This window comes from Staurois parvus, unplaced genomic scaffold (genome assembly GCF_062004578.1).
Source record: "Staurois parvus isolate SC_StPar_1 unplaced genomic scaffold, SC_StPar_1.0 ptg000087l, whole genome shotgun sequence".
NCBI lineage: Eukaryota > Metazoa > Chordata > Amphibia > Anura > Ranidae > Staurois > Staurois parvus.
The window spans coordinates 13,487,132-13,503,280 of NW_028317883.1; the positions used below are offsets into that span (position 1 = coordinate 13,487,132).

Here is a 16,149-nt window from a genome sequence, read left to right on the forward strand (position 1 = left end):
GGAATCTGGAGGTCTCAGAAAAGTGAGAGAGCCTGGACCGTCAGGAGATCCCCTATGGGGAAGGCCAGGACGTGTGCTGGTGCAACAGGGTGTGGCCAGTGAAAAGGCTAAGGGGACCTGGAGAACTCAAAAGGCTGAGACAGCCAGGAGAGCTGGGAAAGCTGAATGAACACAGATGTACTGTGTAAGATGGTCTGAGGGAGCAGCTAAAAGACAAGGTTTCAGGCCTAAGTAGCAGCATTGCTGAAGACAGAGACATGTGGCTTATTTTGTTGTTTTCTGTTGGGTTTTTTTTATGGTGGAAACCTCTGGGTGGGCAACTGATTTTCTGTTGAACTTTAATTGTGTTTAATAAAAGTGGCTGGCTAGCCCTAGACCACAGTTCAGACTGGCCTGAACTCACTAAAAATGTTTTTACCAATGTGCTAATTATCCCAAATATCATAGTTTAGGTACTGCACTTGGACTAAGTTGCCCAGAACCTTGCTGCCTGCTGTTCGTGAACGTTATATCAGGGTATCCGATTGTATGAGTGTAATTCAGTATGAGCTAGAATATAATGCAGCACTTGAATGGTGGGGACTAAATATAAAACATGCTGAGCTTTTCGGCTCTGGGGGCTGACAGCCTTTCACAAATAGCATCAGTGTAAATGTGACCAGGCTGGCTGAAAATTAACCCTCTCATGTCACCAAAGTACTCATGGAATTATAATGTGCAGCTATGATAAGGCATACAGTACATAATACTTATGTCTTAGTGCACAACATGATTTAAGAATATATTGAATATTAAACCAGAATGTCTATTTTTTACAAACATACATGTTAACAAGACATTACCAGCCCTATTTTAGAATTACAGTATGTGATGTCCAGACTTACATTATACGGTCCTGCATGTTTGAAAGCTTTCCTTTGCTGCAGTTTTACCTGGTACCCTGATCATTAGCCCCACCTTCTAATACAAGACTGGATCCTTAGCTTGAGTACTAAGGAGCCCTGCTGTAGCCACCCATTTGAGCTGACATAAGTTTGCTGCCTGAGGCACAGGCAGCCCAAGAGCTTTAACCAATGCCGGACCAGCGACATACCCACACATCACTGGGCTTTCAGTGATTGTATCAGAAAGAATACCGGTACCCCAGTACAGTTTTTTTTTTTAGAGCCAGCAGTTGGCTTTCTTGCAGAAGCAATTGGAGCAGCTACTAGCTGATTGCTTGTACAAACAGCAGGAGGGGACATCCACCGCCTCCCACCACTCTTTCATGATCTCCTTTCCCACCAGGAATACCGAGCAACCAGCCAGCATTGTTGCCGGCTGGCCGGACAACCAGGAAAAGCCGGAATCGGCTTTAATCGGCTCTCCTTTATTCTAAATAAAGTGATGACTTGAGAGCATTTCGAGTTTACTCTGAAACTTTTGCCACAATTTTTAAAAACCTGAAAGCATTCAAAAACACTGATCCTGGTGTTTTGAATTCTTTCGCATGCAGTTTGAGGGATTTGGGAGTCATATGGACCACAGATCCCTCCATAAAAATACCTGTCACGTGTCTATTGCTGACAGGGAATGTTTACACTCCTTGTGACAGCAATAAAAGTGATTAAAAAATCGCCGCAATTGTCAGATCATGAGCAGCAATTCTCGCACCAGAACTCATCTGTAAATCTAAAGTAGTAACCTGTAAAGACTTTTAAAGCGTCACCTATGAATAACAAGTATTATTATTATACAGTATTTATAAAGCGCCAACAGTTCACTCAGCGCTGTACATTACAATGGGGGACAGTACATGCGACAGTACAATAACAATACAATGCGATACACGAGGGGTTCGAGGGCCCTGCTCCTTCGAGCTTACAATCTAGGAGGGAGGGGATAGTGGTACAGGAGGAAATAGCTGTGGGGGATGGAGTGGTAGGAAGAGTGGAGGAGGTCGGGAATTAGCAGGAGGTGGGGTAGGCTTCCCTGAAGAGGTGGGTTTTCAGGGTGCGCCTAAAGGAGAGGAGAGTAGATGATAGTCTGATGGATTGGGGTAGGGAGTTCCAGAGTATGGGTGACGCCCTGGAAAAGTCCTGGAAGCGGGCATGGGAGGAGGAGACTAGGGAACTAGAGAGAAGGAGGTCTTGTGAGGAGCGGAGAGTGCGTGTAGGGTGGTACTTGGATATTAGGTCGGTGATGTAGTTTGGGGCAGTATGGTGGACAGCTTTGTACGTCAGTGTTAGGATTTTGAATTTGATCCATTGGGCAATCGGAAGCCAGTGGAGGGATTGGCAGAGGGGGGTGACGGAAACGGAGCGGTTGGTAAGATGAATGAATCTGGCTGCCGTATTCAGGAGCGACTGAAGCGGGGATAGCCTGTGGTGAGGCAGGCCAGTGAGGAGGGAGTTGCAGTAATCGAGTCGTGATATGATGAGGGAGTGAATGAGCTGCTTAGTGGTTTCTGGGGTTAGGAATGTGCGTATTTTGGCGATGTTGCAGAGGTGGAGTCTGCATGAGTTTGTTAGTGATTGGACTTGGGGCTGGAAGGATAGATTGGAGTCAAGAATGACACCAAGTACTCTGGCCTGCGGGGCGAGCCGGATGGTGGCATTGTTGGACGAGATGGAGACGTCAGTGGGGGGTGGTGTGCGGGCTGGGGGGAAGACTAGGAGCTCAGTTTTGGAGAGGTTCAGTTTAAGGAAGTGGAGTGATATCCAATCTGATATGTCGTTCAGCAGACTTGTGATTCGGGGGGAGACTGAGGGGGTGAGGCGAGGGGTCGAGAGATAGATTTGCGTGTCGTCGGCATAGAGCTGGTAGTTGAAGCCGTGAGAGTGTATGAGTTGACCAAGGGAGGAGGTGTAGATGGAGAAAAGAAGGGGCCCGAGGACAGAGCCTTGAGGGACCCCAACAGAGAGGGGGAGTGAGGGGGAGGTGGTAGCGTTATAGGTAATGCTGAAGGAGAGTTGTGATAGGTAGGACGAGAGCCAGGAGAAAGCGGAATCTCTGAGGCCAAGGAAGTGTATTTTTTTGAGGAGGAGGGGGTGGTCGACTGTGTCGAAAGCCGCAGAGAGGTTGAGGAGTAGGAGCACTGAATAGTGGCCATTAGCTTTGGCGGTTAGCAGGTCGTTGGAGAGTTTGAGTAAGGCAGTTTCGGTGGAGTGTAGGGGACGGAAGCCGGACTGTAGGGGATCGAGGAGATTGTTGTCATTGAGGTGGGAGCTTAGGTGATTGTAGACTAAGCGCTCGAGGAGTTTGGATGCGAATGGCAGCAGGGAGATGGGTCTAAGGTTGTTCGGGTCAGTGGGGTCCAGGGAGGGCTTTTTAAGTATGGGGGTGATGTGCGCATGCTTCAGAGGGGAGGGGAATGCGCCAGAAGAGAGGGAGAGAATAAAGATGTAGGTAAGGGAGTGTAGGATGGAGGAGGAGGGAAGTCGTAGGAGTTGTGAGGGGACAGGGTCGAGGGGGCAGGTGGTGGGACGGGCTTCAGAGAAGACCTTGGTGACCTCCTCAATGGTAGTAAGGTCGAAGGAGTGGAGTGTTGAGGGGGCTTCAGTGTGAGGAATGTTAGGTGAGGTGAAGGTCTGAACAGTGGTGAGGCCAAGGGAGTGGGGTGATGAGGGGGTAGCTGTGTGAGAGGGGATGGGTGGGGAGGAAGTTTGAGCAGTGGCTATGTCCTTGCGAATTGCGTCAATCTTGTTTTTGAAGTGATTGCCAAACTCAAGGGCAGTGAGCGAGGTGCTGGGTGGAGGTGGGGGCGGAGAGAGTAGAGAGTTGAAGGTGGAGAAGAGCCAGCGAGGATTGAAGGAGAGGGTCTTGAGGAGGGTAAGGAAGTAGGCTTGTTTGGCAGCGTGGAGGGAGGAGGTGTAGGTGTGGAAGGCAGATTTATAGCGAGTGAATGCTAGTTGGGATCTAGTTTTGCGCTATAGTCGCTCCAGCGCACGACTGTGTCATTTGAGAGTTTTGGTGTGATCAGTCTGACAGGGCTGGAGCGGTCGGGGTCTGATGTTTCGTGTGGTTAATGGCGCTAGCGAGTCAAGGGCGGTTGACAGCGAGTTGTTATAGGCAGTCATGGCCAGGTCGGGGCAGGGCAGGGGAAGGATGCTGTCGTAAAGTTGATCAGCTGTAGAGTGGAGGGGGGCAGGGTTCAGGTTGCGGTGGGTACGGCTGGTAGTAGTATTACATTTGGAAGGGTAGGCGTTAGAGGATGAGGAGACAGAGAAGGTAATAAGGTTGTGGTCAGAGAGAGGGAAGGGGGTGTTTGAGAGGTTGTGGGGAGCGCAGAGATGGGAGAAGACAAGGTTGAGGATATTCCCGTCAAAGTGAGTGGTGGATTCTATGCACTGTGCAAGTGCAAAAGAGGAGGTGAAGTGGAGGAGTTGGGATGTGGCCGATGGTTGTCGATGTTGACAGGGATGTTGAAATCCCCAAGGATGATGGTGGGTAGCTCGGAGGAGAGAAAGAAGGGTAGCCAGGCCAGTCCAAGTAAAACTTAAACCATTGCACGGCGTGTGCAATTTTAAAGCATGACATGTTTGGTATCTATTTACTTGGCATAATGTCATCTTTTATAGTTTACAAAAAAAATTAGGTTATGTAATGTTTTTTTTTTTGCAATAATATTCAAAAGAGTGTATTTTTTCCCACAAATTGTGTTTGAAAAATATAGCAAATATTGTGTGACATAAAAAAAATGCAAAAACCACCAATTTATTCTCTAGGGCATCCAATTTAAAAAATATATAATGTTTGGGGGTTCTAAGACATTTATTGGCAAAAAATATATTATTATTATTATACAGGATTTATATAGCGCCAACAGTTTGCTCAGCGCTTTACAATATAATGAGAGACAATACAGCAACAATACAGTTCAATACAAGAGGGATAGGAGGGCCCTGCTCCTTGGAGCTTACAATCTAGGAGGAAGGGGCTAGTGGTACAAAAGGTAGTAACTGTGGGGGATGGACTGGTTGGAAGAGTAGAAGATTCCATTATTAGCTGAGGGCAGGATAGGCTTCCCTGAAGAGATAAGTTTTCAAAGATCGCCTAAAAGTGAGCAGAGTAGGCGATAGTCTGATAAATTGGGGTAGAGAGTTCCAGAGGATGGGGGAAGCTCTGGAGAAGTCCTGGAGACAAGCATGGGGGGAGGAGGAGACAAGGGAGCTAGAGAACAGGAGGTCTTGCGAGGAGCGGAGGAGTACAGTTTGGGTGATATTTAGAGACGAGTTCGTTGATGTAATTTGGGGCAGAGTTATAAATGGCTTTATACGTTATTGTTAATGTTTTGAATTTTATCCGTTGGGCAATGGGAAGCCAGTGGAGGGATTGGCAGAGGGGTGGCAGATACAGAATGGTTAGTAAGGTGGATAAGTCTGGCAGCAGCATTCATGATAGACTGAAGAGGGGATAGCCTGCAATTAGGTAGGCCAATGAGGAGGGAGTTACAATAGTCAAGGCAAGATATAACAAGGGAGTGAATAAGTTGCTTAGTGGTTTCCGAGGTTAGGAACGGCCGTATCTTGGAGATGTTGCGGAGGTCTACAAGATTTGGACAGTGAATGGATTTGGGACTGAAAGGACAGATGGGAGTCTAGGATTACACCTAGTACCCTGGCATGAGGGGACGGAATGATGGTTGTGTTATTGATCTTGATGGAGAAGTCAGGGGAGGGGGCACGGGCTGGGGGGAATACTAAGAGCTCAGTTTTGGAAAGACTGAGTTTTAGGAAATGGAGTGACATCCATGCCGATATGTCGCTTAGTAGGTTAGTAATGCGAGAGGAGACTGAAGGGGTGAGGTAATGGGTAGAAAGATTTGTGTGTCATCAGCATAGAGATGGTACTTAAAGCCATGGGAGTTTATCAAGTGACCAAGGGAGGAGGTGTAGATGAAGAAGAGAAGGGGTCCAAGGACAGAACCTTGAGGGACCCCTACAGAAAGAGGGAGTGAAGAGGAGGAGGCAGAGTTATAGGTAACGCTGAAGGAGCACTGTGATAGGTAGGAGGAGAACCAGGAGAGAGCAGAGTCTCTGAGGCCAAGAGAGGAGAGTTTTTTGAGGAGGGGATGGTCAACCGTATCAAAAGCCACAGAGAGATCAAGTAGTAAGAGTACGGAGTAGTGGCCATTGGTTTTAGCTGTTAATAGATCATTAGTGAGTTTTAGAAGGGCAGTTTCAGTGGAGTGTAGTGAGCGAAAGCCAGACTGTAAAGGGTCAAGAAGATTGTTGTCGGTGAGGTGGGAGCTCAGGCGATTGTAGACTAAGCATTCGAGGAGTTTAGAGGTAAATGGCAGCAGAGAGATGGGTCTTAAGTTGTTCAGGTTGGTGGGGTCCAGGGAGGGCGTTTTAAGTATGGGAGTGATGTGTGCATGCTTTAGAGGGGAAGGCACCAGTAGAGAGGGAAAGATTGAAGATGTGAGTGAAGGAGCATAGGATGGAAGAAGAGGGTGACCGTAGTAGTTGTGAGGGGACAGGATCCAGGGGGGGCAGGTGGTGAGACGGGCTTCTGAGAAAACCTTAGTGACCTCTTCGGTAGTAGCAAGGTCAAAAGAGGAAAGTGTTGAGGGAGGTTTAGTATAAGGTATGATAAGTGGGATGGATGTCTGTGCAGTGGCAATGCCCCTACGAATGCATCAATCTTGTTTTTGAAATGATTTGCAATCTCGTGAGCAGTGAGTGAGGTACTGGGTGGAGGTGGAAAAGTAGAGAGTTAAAAGTAGAGAAGAGACGACGAGGACTGGATGACAAGGTATTAATAAGAGTGACAAAGTAGGCTTGTTTGGCAGCATGAAGGGAGGAATTTTATGTTAAGAAAGCAGATTTATATAGGGTGAATGCTTGCTGGGATTTGGTTTTACGCCACAATCGCTCCAGCGCACGACTATGTCGTTTAAGATTTCTGGTGTCGTCAGTCTGCCAAGGTTGTAATGGTCAGGGCCTGATACTTTGTTTTGTTAGAGGAGCAAGTGAGTCTAATGTGGATGAAAGCGAATTGTTGTAGACAGCAGTGGCCAGGTCAGGGCAAGACAGGGGAGAGATTCTGTCATAGAGTTGGTCAGTTGCAGAGCGGAAAGGAGCAGTGTTCAAGTTGTGAAGGTTTCTGCGGGTAATTATTTGCTGCTTGGAGGGATAGGTGTTTGAAGACGAGGACACTGTGAAGGTGATGAGATTGTGATCAGACAGAGGAAAGGGGGTGTTTTTGAGGTTGTAAGGAGTGCAAAGATGGGAGAAAACAAGGCCTAATGTATTCCCATCAGAGTGAGTGGAGGACTGTATACACTGTGCTAATGCAAAAGATGAGGTTAGGTTGAAGAGTTGGGATGTAGCTGGGTTGTTGATATTATTAGGAATGTTAAAATCTCCGAGAATGATAGTGGACAGTTCAGAGGAGAGAAAGTAAGGTAGCCAGGCGGAGAAATCATCAAGAAAGCGGGACACCGGTCCAGGAGGCCAAAAAATACTGATAAAATGTAAACAAAGTGCCAGAAACAGCTTGGTGCTGAAGTGGTTAAAGACATAAAATACACCTCCAAAGTGGAAGTGATTGAAAAGTGACTTGTAAGCACCACCCATGCCTGATGGCCCTATGAATCTTTGGATATGAAGTCCTAAGAGAGGACTCAGATGGCGTCAAATGAAGGCATGCGCACTCCTCGACCAGACGTTAGCGGAAACTGTGCATAGGAACCAGAGGCTGCTAATTTAACAACATACACTCACCAGACACTTTATTAGGTACACCTTGCTAGTAGCAGGTTGGACTCCATTTTGCCTTCAGAACTGCCTTAAAGGATAAGTTCACCTTTGGGAACATGTTACATCTGTTTTTAGGGTGGAACGTGTAACATGTTCCCATGGCTGCAGCAGCCGCAGCTGACCCCACCCTCTGACAGATAGTATGGGGAAACGTTCCCCCCGTACCATCTGTCCAATTTTAAAACAGCGCAGCCGTGCGGGGCTCCGTGCACACGGCCGTGTCATTCATTCACGGACTTCCGTAAATGAATGAACTGCATGTCCCAACAGCCTTAGCAGCTGTGGGCTTGTAGTTTTCAACATACTCATTGAAGCTTCCTATCAGAATACCTGCTTGTTCGTACATCCCGTATGGCAAGCAGAAATTCTGACAGGTCTGCAGAGACCTGCATGGCATCAGCGATCTACTGATCCTTGGTGCAATGCTTTTCAGGCTCCTGTAGACAAAAATAATAAACGCACATTTTTTTCACCTGCAAAAAAATGTGCATTTATTATTTTTGTCAGAAAAGTGAACTTATCCTTTAACTGTTCGTGGCGTAGATTCAACAAGGTGTTAGAAACATTCCTCCCAAATTTTGGTCCATATTGACATGAGTTACTGTTGCCCTTCTATCATCTTGAACCAGTCTGCCCATTCTCCTCTGACATCAAGGCATTTTCGACAACACAACTGCCACTCACTGGATATTTTCTCTTTTTGGAAATATTCTTTGTAAAACCTAGAGATGGTTGTGTGTGAAAATCCTAGTAGATTAGCAGTTTTTGAAATCCTCAGACCAGTCCGTCTGGCACCAACAACCATGCCGCATTCAGTCAGCTAAATCCCCTTTTTTCCCCATGCTGATGCTCAGTGTGAACTTCAGCAAGCCGTCTTCACCACATCTAGATGCCTAAATGCATTGAGTTGCTGCCATGGGATTGGCTGATTAGCAATTTGTGTTACCAAGCAATCGAACAGGTGTACCTAATAAAGCGGCCAGTGAGTGTACATACATAGGTGTTTCAGAATTGTTTTTAAAGAAATATATGGTGTGTTGTATAGAATTTGTCTATAAGAATGTATTTAGTCTTAGTATTACTTTAAGGGCCAGTTCACACTACATACATTTCAGTTGCTTTTTTTCTGCATCCAAAACGCACAGAAAGTAGGTTATATGGTTGTCAATGTAATAGTTCACAGTGCTTTCAGTTCCAGTGCGTTCCAATTGCAGAAAGAAAAGTAGAACATACTGCATTTTTCCAGACTTGAACACACATGTACCTATTTAAATTGCAGAAAAAGAGAGGGGAAATATAGAAATGGAACGCATCAAAAATGTACCGGAACGCACCTGGACTGCGTTTCTATAGTGTGAACAGACCCTAAAAGTGAAGTATGTCGAAAGCTTTTTTTTGGCCGTGTTTCTCTTGTGGGTCACAGGTGTACACTTACCTTTGAACTCCCATTACTCAGAGTCAGCTGACACTGGGTTATTGCCTGCTATCAGCTGATGTGGAAGAGAAGCTCTAGGCTGTAGAAGGATCCCGACATTATTCTGATTCACCTTACTCCCTGATTACCAGCTGAGTCTGCCACTCAGCATGAGGCTGAAAGCTGGAGCCCGCTACACCCACCCCCTCCACAGCTCAGATCTCCAGGGAATGCTGTAGGAGCAGAGCGGAGAGCAATGACTGCCAGTCCCAGCTCTCTACTCTGAGCAGATGGAGAACTGAATGATCAGAGGTCATGTGATCACATGGTTCTTGGGCTTAGAGCCAACATGAATCCTCTGTGGGAAGGACAGGGTTAATCATAGATGTGGGGGCATTCCTCGCCCTCCCCAAGCTGCACGCATGCAGGTGACATGTACACATGGGGCTGCAAAGTGGAGAATTTCCTGAAAATTTCAGTTTGATAAATGGCTGCACAAATATCATGTAACAGAAACAACTGCAACAACCAGCATTTTATTCTGCAGGCCCTCTGCTTTCAGAAAAGATACAATGTTGGGGTGCTAATCAATTTTTCTGCAAACACAAATGTGGGAAAAATCAGCCCGGGCAGCGAGTGGCAGATTCTGTGGCAGCAAGTGGCAGATTCGGTGGCAGGGTGTGGTAGACTCGGTGGCAGCGAGGTGTAGATTCGGTGGCAGCAAGTGGCAGACTCGGCGGCAGGGTGTGGCAGACTCGGCGGCAGCGAGTGGTAGATTCGGCGGCAGCGTGTGGTAGACTCGGCGGCAGCGAGGTGTAGATTCGGCGGCAGCGAGGTGTAGATTCGGTGGCAGCGAGGTGTAGATTCGGTGGCAGCGAGGTGTAGATTCGGTGGCAGCGAGGTGTAGATTCGGTGGCAGGGTGTGGTAGACTCGGCGGCAGGGAATGGCAGCGAGTGGTAGATTCGGTGGCAGGGTGTGGTAGCTTCGGTGGCAGGGTGTGGTAGATTCGGTGGCGATAGATTCGGTGGCAGGGTGTGGTAGATTCGGTAGCAGGGTGTGGTAGACTTGTGGCAGCGAGTGGTAGACTTGGTGGCAGCGAGTGATAGATTCGGTGGCAGGGTGTGGTAGACTTGGTGGCAGGGAGTGATAGATTCGGTGTCAAGGTGTGGTAGATTCGGTGGCAGGGTGTGGTAGATTCGGTGGCAGCGAGTGGTAGATTCGGTGGCAGGGTGTGGTAGACTCAGTGGCAGGGAGTAGTAGATTAAGTGGAAGCCAGTGGTAGACTCGGTGGCAGCGAGTGATAGATTTGGTGGCAGGGTGTGGTAGACTTGGTGGCAGAGAGTGATAGATTCGGTGGCAGGGTGTGGTAGACTCGGTGGCAGCGAGTGGTAGACTTGGTGGCAGCGAGTGATAGATTCGGTGGCAGGGTGTGGTAGACTTGGTGGCAGGGAGTGATAGATTCGGTGTCAAGGTGTGGTAGATTCGGTGGCAGGGTGTGGTAGATTCGGTGGCAGCGAGTGGTAGATTCGGTGGCAGGGTGTGGTAGACTCAGTGGCAGGGAGTAGTAGATTAAGTGGAAGCCAGTGGTAGACTCGGTGGCAGCGAGTGATAGATTTGGTGGCAGGGTGTGGTAGACTTGGTGGCAGAGAGTGATAGATTCGGTGGCAGGGTGTGGTAGACTCGGTGGCAGCGAGTGCTAGATTCGGTGGCAGAGTGTGGTAGACTCGGTGGCAGCGAGTGGTAGATTCGGTGGCAGGGTGTGGTAGACTCGGTGGCAGGGTGTGGTAGACTCGGTGGCAGGGTGTGGTAGACTCGGTGGCAGGGTGTGGTAGATTCGGTGGCAGCGAGTGCTAGACTCGGGGGCAGGGTGTGGTAGACTCGGGGGCAGGGTGTGGTAGACTCGGGGGCAGGGTGTGGTAGATTCGGTGGCAGGGTGTGGTAGATTCGGTGACAGGGTGTGGTAGACTTGGTGGCAGCGAGTGGTAGATTCAGTGGCAGGGTGTGGTAGACTCGGTGGCAGCGAGTGGTAGATTCGGGGGGCAGGGTGTGGTAGATTTGGTGGCAGCGAGTGATAGATTCTGTGGCAGGGTGTGGTAGACTTGGTGGCAGCGAGTGGTAGATTCGGTGGCAGCGAGTGACAGATTCGGTGGCAGGGTGTGGTAGACTTGGTGGCAGGGAGTGATAGATTCGGTGTCAGGGTGTGGTAGATTTGGCGTCAGGGTGTGGTAGACTTGGTGGCAGCGAGTGGTAGATTCGGTGGCAGGGTGTGGTAAATTCGGTGGCAGGGTGTGGTAGATTCGGTGGCAGGGTGTGGTAGACTCGGTGGCAGTCAGTGGTAGATTCGGTGGCAGCCAGTGGTAGATTCGGTGGCAGCCAGTGGTAGATTCGGTGGCAGCCAGTGGTAGACTTGGTGGCAGCCAGTGGTAGATTCGGGGGGCAGGGTGTGGTAGACTTGGTGGCAGGGTGTGGTAGATTTGGTGGCAGGGTGTGGTAGACTTGGTGGCAGCGAGTGCTAGATTCGGGGGCAGGGTGTGGTAGACTTGGTGGCAGGGTGTGGTAGATTCTGTGGCAGGGTGTGGTAGATTCGGTGGCAGGGTGTGGTAGATTTGGCGTCAGGGTGTGGTAGATTCGGTGGCAGCCAGTGGTAGACTTGGTGGCAGCGAGTGGTAGATTCGGGGGGCAGGGTGTGGTAGACTTGGTGGCAGGGTGTGGTAGACTTGGTGGCAGGGTGTGGTAGATTCGGTGGCAGGGTGTGGTAGACTTGGTGGCAGCGAGTGCTAGATTCGGTGGCAGGGTGTGCTAGACTCGGTGGCAGGGTGTGCTAGACTCGGTGGCAGGGTGTGCTAGACTCGGTGGTAGGGTGTGCTAGACTCGGTGGTAGGGTGTGCTAGACTCGGGGGCAGGGTGTGCTAGACTCGGGGGCAGGGTGTGGTAGACTCGGGGGCAGGGTGTGGTAGACTTGGTGGCAGCGGGTGCTAGATTCAGGGGCAGGGTGTGGTAGACTTGGTGGCAGGGTGTGGTAGATTCAGGGGCAGGGTGTGGTAGACTTGGTGGCAGGGTGTGGTAGAGTCGGTGGCAGGGTGTGGTAGAGTCGGTGGCAGCGAGTGGTAGATTCGGGGGGCAGGGTGTGGTAGACTTGGTGGCAGGGTGTGGTAGACTTGGTGGCAGGGTGTGGTAGATTCGGGGGCAGGGTGTGGTAGACTTGGTGGCAGGGTGTGGTAGATTCGGGGGCAGGGTGTGGTAGACTCGGGGGCAGGGTGTGGTAGACTCGGGGGCAGGGTGTGGTAGACTTGGTGGCAGTGAGTGGTAGATTCGGTGGCAGCCAGTGGTAGACTCGGGGGGCAGGGTGTGGTAGACTTGGTGGCAGGGTGTGGTAGACTTGGTGGCAGCGAGTGATACATTTGGTGGCAGGGTGTGGTAGATTCTGTGACAGGGTGTGGTAGACTTGGTGGCAGCGAGTGCTAGATTCGGGGGCAGGGTGTGGTAGACTTGGTGGCAGGGTGTGGTAGATTCGGTGGCAGGGTGTGGTAGATTCGGGGGCAGGGTGTGGTAGATTCGGGGGCAGGGTGTGGTAGATTCGGGGGGCAGGGTGTGGTAGATCTGGTGGCAGCGAGTGCTAGATTCAGGGGCAGGGTGTGGTAGACTTGGTGGCAGGGTGTGGTAGACTTGGTGGCAGGGTGTGCTAGATTCGGGGGCAGGGTGTGGTAGACTTGGTGGCAGGGTGTGGTAGATTCGGGGGCAGGGTGTGGTAGACGGTGGCAGCGAATGGTAGATTCGGGGAGCAGGGTGTGGTAGATTCGGTGGCAGGGTCTGGTAGACTCGGTGGCAGGGTCTGGTAGATTCGGGGGCAGGGTGTGGTAGATTCGGGGAGCAGGGTGTGGTAGATTCGGGGAGCAGGGTGTGGTAGATTCGGGGAGCAGGGTGTGGTAGATTCGGGGAGCAGGGTGTGGTAGATTCGAGGAGCAGGGTGTGGTAGATTCGGGGAGCAGGGTGTGGTAGATTCGGGGAGCAGGGTGTGGTAGATTCGGTGGCAGGGTGTGGTAGACTCGGGGGCAGGGTGTGGTAGACTCGGGGGCAGGGTGTGGTAGACTCGGGGGCAGGGTGTGGTAGACTTGGTGGCAGCGAGTGCTAGATTCGGGGGCAGGGTGTGGTAGATTCGGGGGCAGGGTGTGGTAGATTCGGTGGCAGCAAGTGGTAGATTCGGTGGCAGCGAGTGGTAGATTCGGTGGCAGGGTGTGGTAGATTCGGTGGCAGCGAGTGGTAGATTCGGTGGCAGCGAGTGGTAGATTCGGTGGCAGGGTGTGGTAGATTCGGTGGCAGGGTGTGGTAGATTCGGTGGCAGGGTGTGGTAGACTCGGTGGCAGGGTGTGGTAGATTCGGTGGCAGGGTGTGGTAGATTCGGTGGCAGGGTGTGGTAGACTCGGTGGCAGGGTGTGGTAGACTCTGTGGCAGGGTGTGGTAGATTCTGTGGCAGGGTGTGGTAGATTCTGTGGCAGGGTGTGGTAGACTTGGTGGCAGCGAGTGGTAGATTCGGGGGCAGGGTGTGGTAGACTTAGTGGCAGGGTGTCCTGGGACTATGGAGGGACCACTTGCCGCCTCCACCTACAATTGCATTTCATTAGTGACAGGAATGGTGCGCCCTCCTCTGGTGAGACTGCAAACAATGTCAGTGATGCATTTCCATAAGTAATACAAGTGTCCGTGTGTCATGGCCCTCAGGCAGGAAACTAGTGTGTGCCGGACACAGCAGGGGCCCGACAGACAGAGAGCTGGAAGACACGTCACACTTACCGTTCCCTCCACCGACCATCGCCCGCGCCTCCTCCCGCCACATAACAGTGCAGAGGAGGTGTCAGCCCCGCCCACACCTTCCATATGCAAATGAGGGCACGAAGTCCGACCCTTCGGTAGCCGCCAGCGTGAGGTACTGATTGGAGGAGGTAGCGCGCCCCCTATGCTCTGGCAGTGAATGGCACGGAGACTAGAGAATGATCGGTGTCATTGTATCACCATGTGTTCCGTGTCTGCACTGGCGGAATACACAGTGACCAATCAGAAGCAGAGACCAGAGATAACATACATCACAAATCCCTGTGGGATCCAACATCCGGGCTTCCCTGTAAATGTGCCATGCTGTCAGCGCGCCACTAGGTGGCAGACACGTCTACCATATACTACACTGCGCCCTTTACTTGCCGAGTACAAGGACTATTACGATTGAAGTATATCCAATCCCAAGAACAGAAAATCGTACAATTACCGGACTTTAGATGTGATGGATGCATGCTTCCTTTTTTTTAAGTCTTTTTTTCAGGCAAATTTTCAGCTTTCAGCACTACCACACTTTGAGTGACAATTAGTCATGCAACACTGTACTATGAAATTTTTATCCTTTTTTTGAGACAGAGCTTTCTTTTGGTGGTATTTGATCACCACTGGTTTTTTTTTTTTGCTATATAAATGAAAAAATACCACAAATTTTGAAAAAAAATATTTTTTTGCTTAGTTTTTGTTATTAAATTTTGCAAACAGATAATTCTTCTTTATAAATTTAGTACAAAATGTATTCTGATACATCTTTGGGGTAAAAATAACCTAAAACAGTTTATATTATTTAGTCTGTGTGAAAGCTATAGAGTCTACAAACTATGGATCAGTTGAGATCCTAAAATTCCAGACACTGGCATGGGGTATTGGTGATGATCAGGGCATTAGCATGAGATATGGCAGTGATCAGAATGCTGGTATGGCAGTAGCCAGGACACTGTTATGGGGTATGGCTGTGATCAGGATACTGGTATAGGGTATGGCGGTGATCGGGATGCTGGTATGGCATATGGGGTGACAAGGACACTGGTATGGGGCGTGGTGTTGATCAGGGTGCTGGTATGGTGCGTGGAGGTGATCAGGGCGCTGGTATGGTGCGTGGAGGTGATCAGGGCGCCGGTATGATGCGTGGAGGTGATCATGGCGCTGGTATGGTGTGTGGAGGTGATCAGGGCGCTAGTAAGGCTTATGGCAGTGATCAGGGTGTTGGTTTGGGGTATGGTGGTGAGCAGGACACTGGTATGGTGTATGGGGGTGTTCTGTGTGTACTGGGACAGGTGACAGGGGCTGGCTGCATTATTTATTATGGGCATTGTGGGGCAGCGATCAGGGACACTTGGGGCACTGGGGTGGCTTGCACTGTGGTACATGAGTGTACAAGGTGCCTGAGAGGCTCCTGTACACTCACACACTGCAGGATTGCTTCTCTCTGCTCTCACACTGAGAGCAGAGAGAAGCAATTCTTACTTTCAGTTTCTGATGTTTACCATGTGACTGCTGTGATTGGTCACAGCAGTCACATAGGGAAACATCACGCGATCACCCGAACACAGTGGTAATGTGATCCGTTCTGTCTGGGCGACACACCAATCACTGGGCTCCGGGGTGCATGCTGTGTGAGCCGCGCATAAGCCATCGATGCGGGCTGATGTTCAGGAACCACGGGAAGTGGTTAAAGGGGTGAGGTGGCAACCCTAGTACCATCGCCCATGTCATGTATGAATGCTATATGGTAATCTATAGTGCTTTTAAAATCCACCTCTAACTGAAGCTGATTCATAACTATCAATGTTCTTATCAGGGCAGTCTTTAATATTGATTGGACCCTGGGCAAATATTTTCTTGCTCCCCCCCCCATGCAGTTTAACTCTCCATCTGATCTGAGGTATATGATAAATAACAGCTAGACCCATTGGTTGATGGGGAGGAGAGTGGGGGGGGGAATAGATTGTGATCAGTGGCAATGGTGGTGGTGGTGGTGGGGGGTCGGGTAAATGGGATGAGTGGCGGGGAAGGGGTGATCAGTGACAGTGCTGGGGGGAATGGCATCGGTGGCAGTGCTTGGGGGGTCGGAAGAGTGTCAGTGCTGGGGGAGGGGGGGGGATGAGATGAAAGGCAGTGCTGGTGGGGGATGGGATGAGTGGCAGTGCTGGTTGGGGGATGGG

The 16,149-nt window shown here is 50.2% G+C and overlaps 1 protein-coding gene across 2 annotated transcripts in view; it reads right to left on the minus strand.

Moving 5' to 3' along the window:
* The window catches only part of SLC37A4 (solute carrier family 37 member 4), a 73,808-nt gene extending 59,670 nt beyond the window's left edge, over nt 1–14,138 (minus strand). The window contains exon 1 of one of the 2 annotated variants that reach the window (XM_089670212.1): nt 13,949–14,138. The gene's annotated coding sequence lies outside the window, so the exon portion shown is untranslated. The remainder of the gene's footprint in view (nt 1–13,948) is intronic. The other variant, XM_089670211.1, reaches the window with a different exon arrangement.
* Between the last annotated feature and the right edge of the window lie 2,011 nt (nt 14,139–16,149).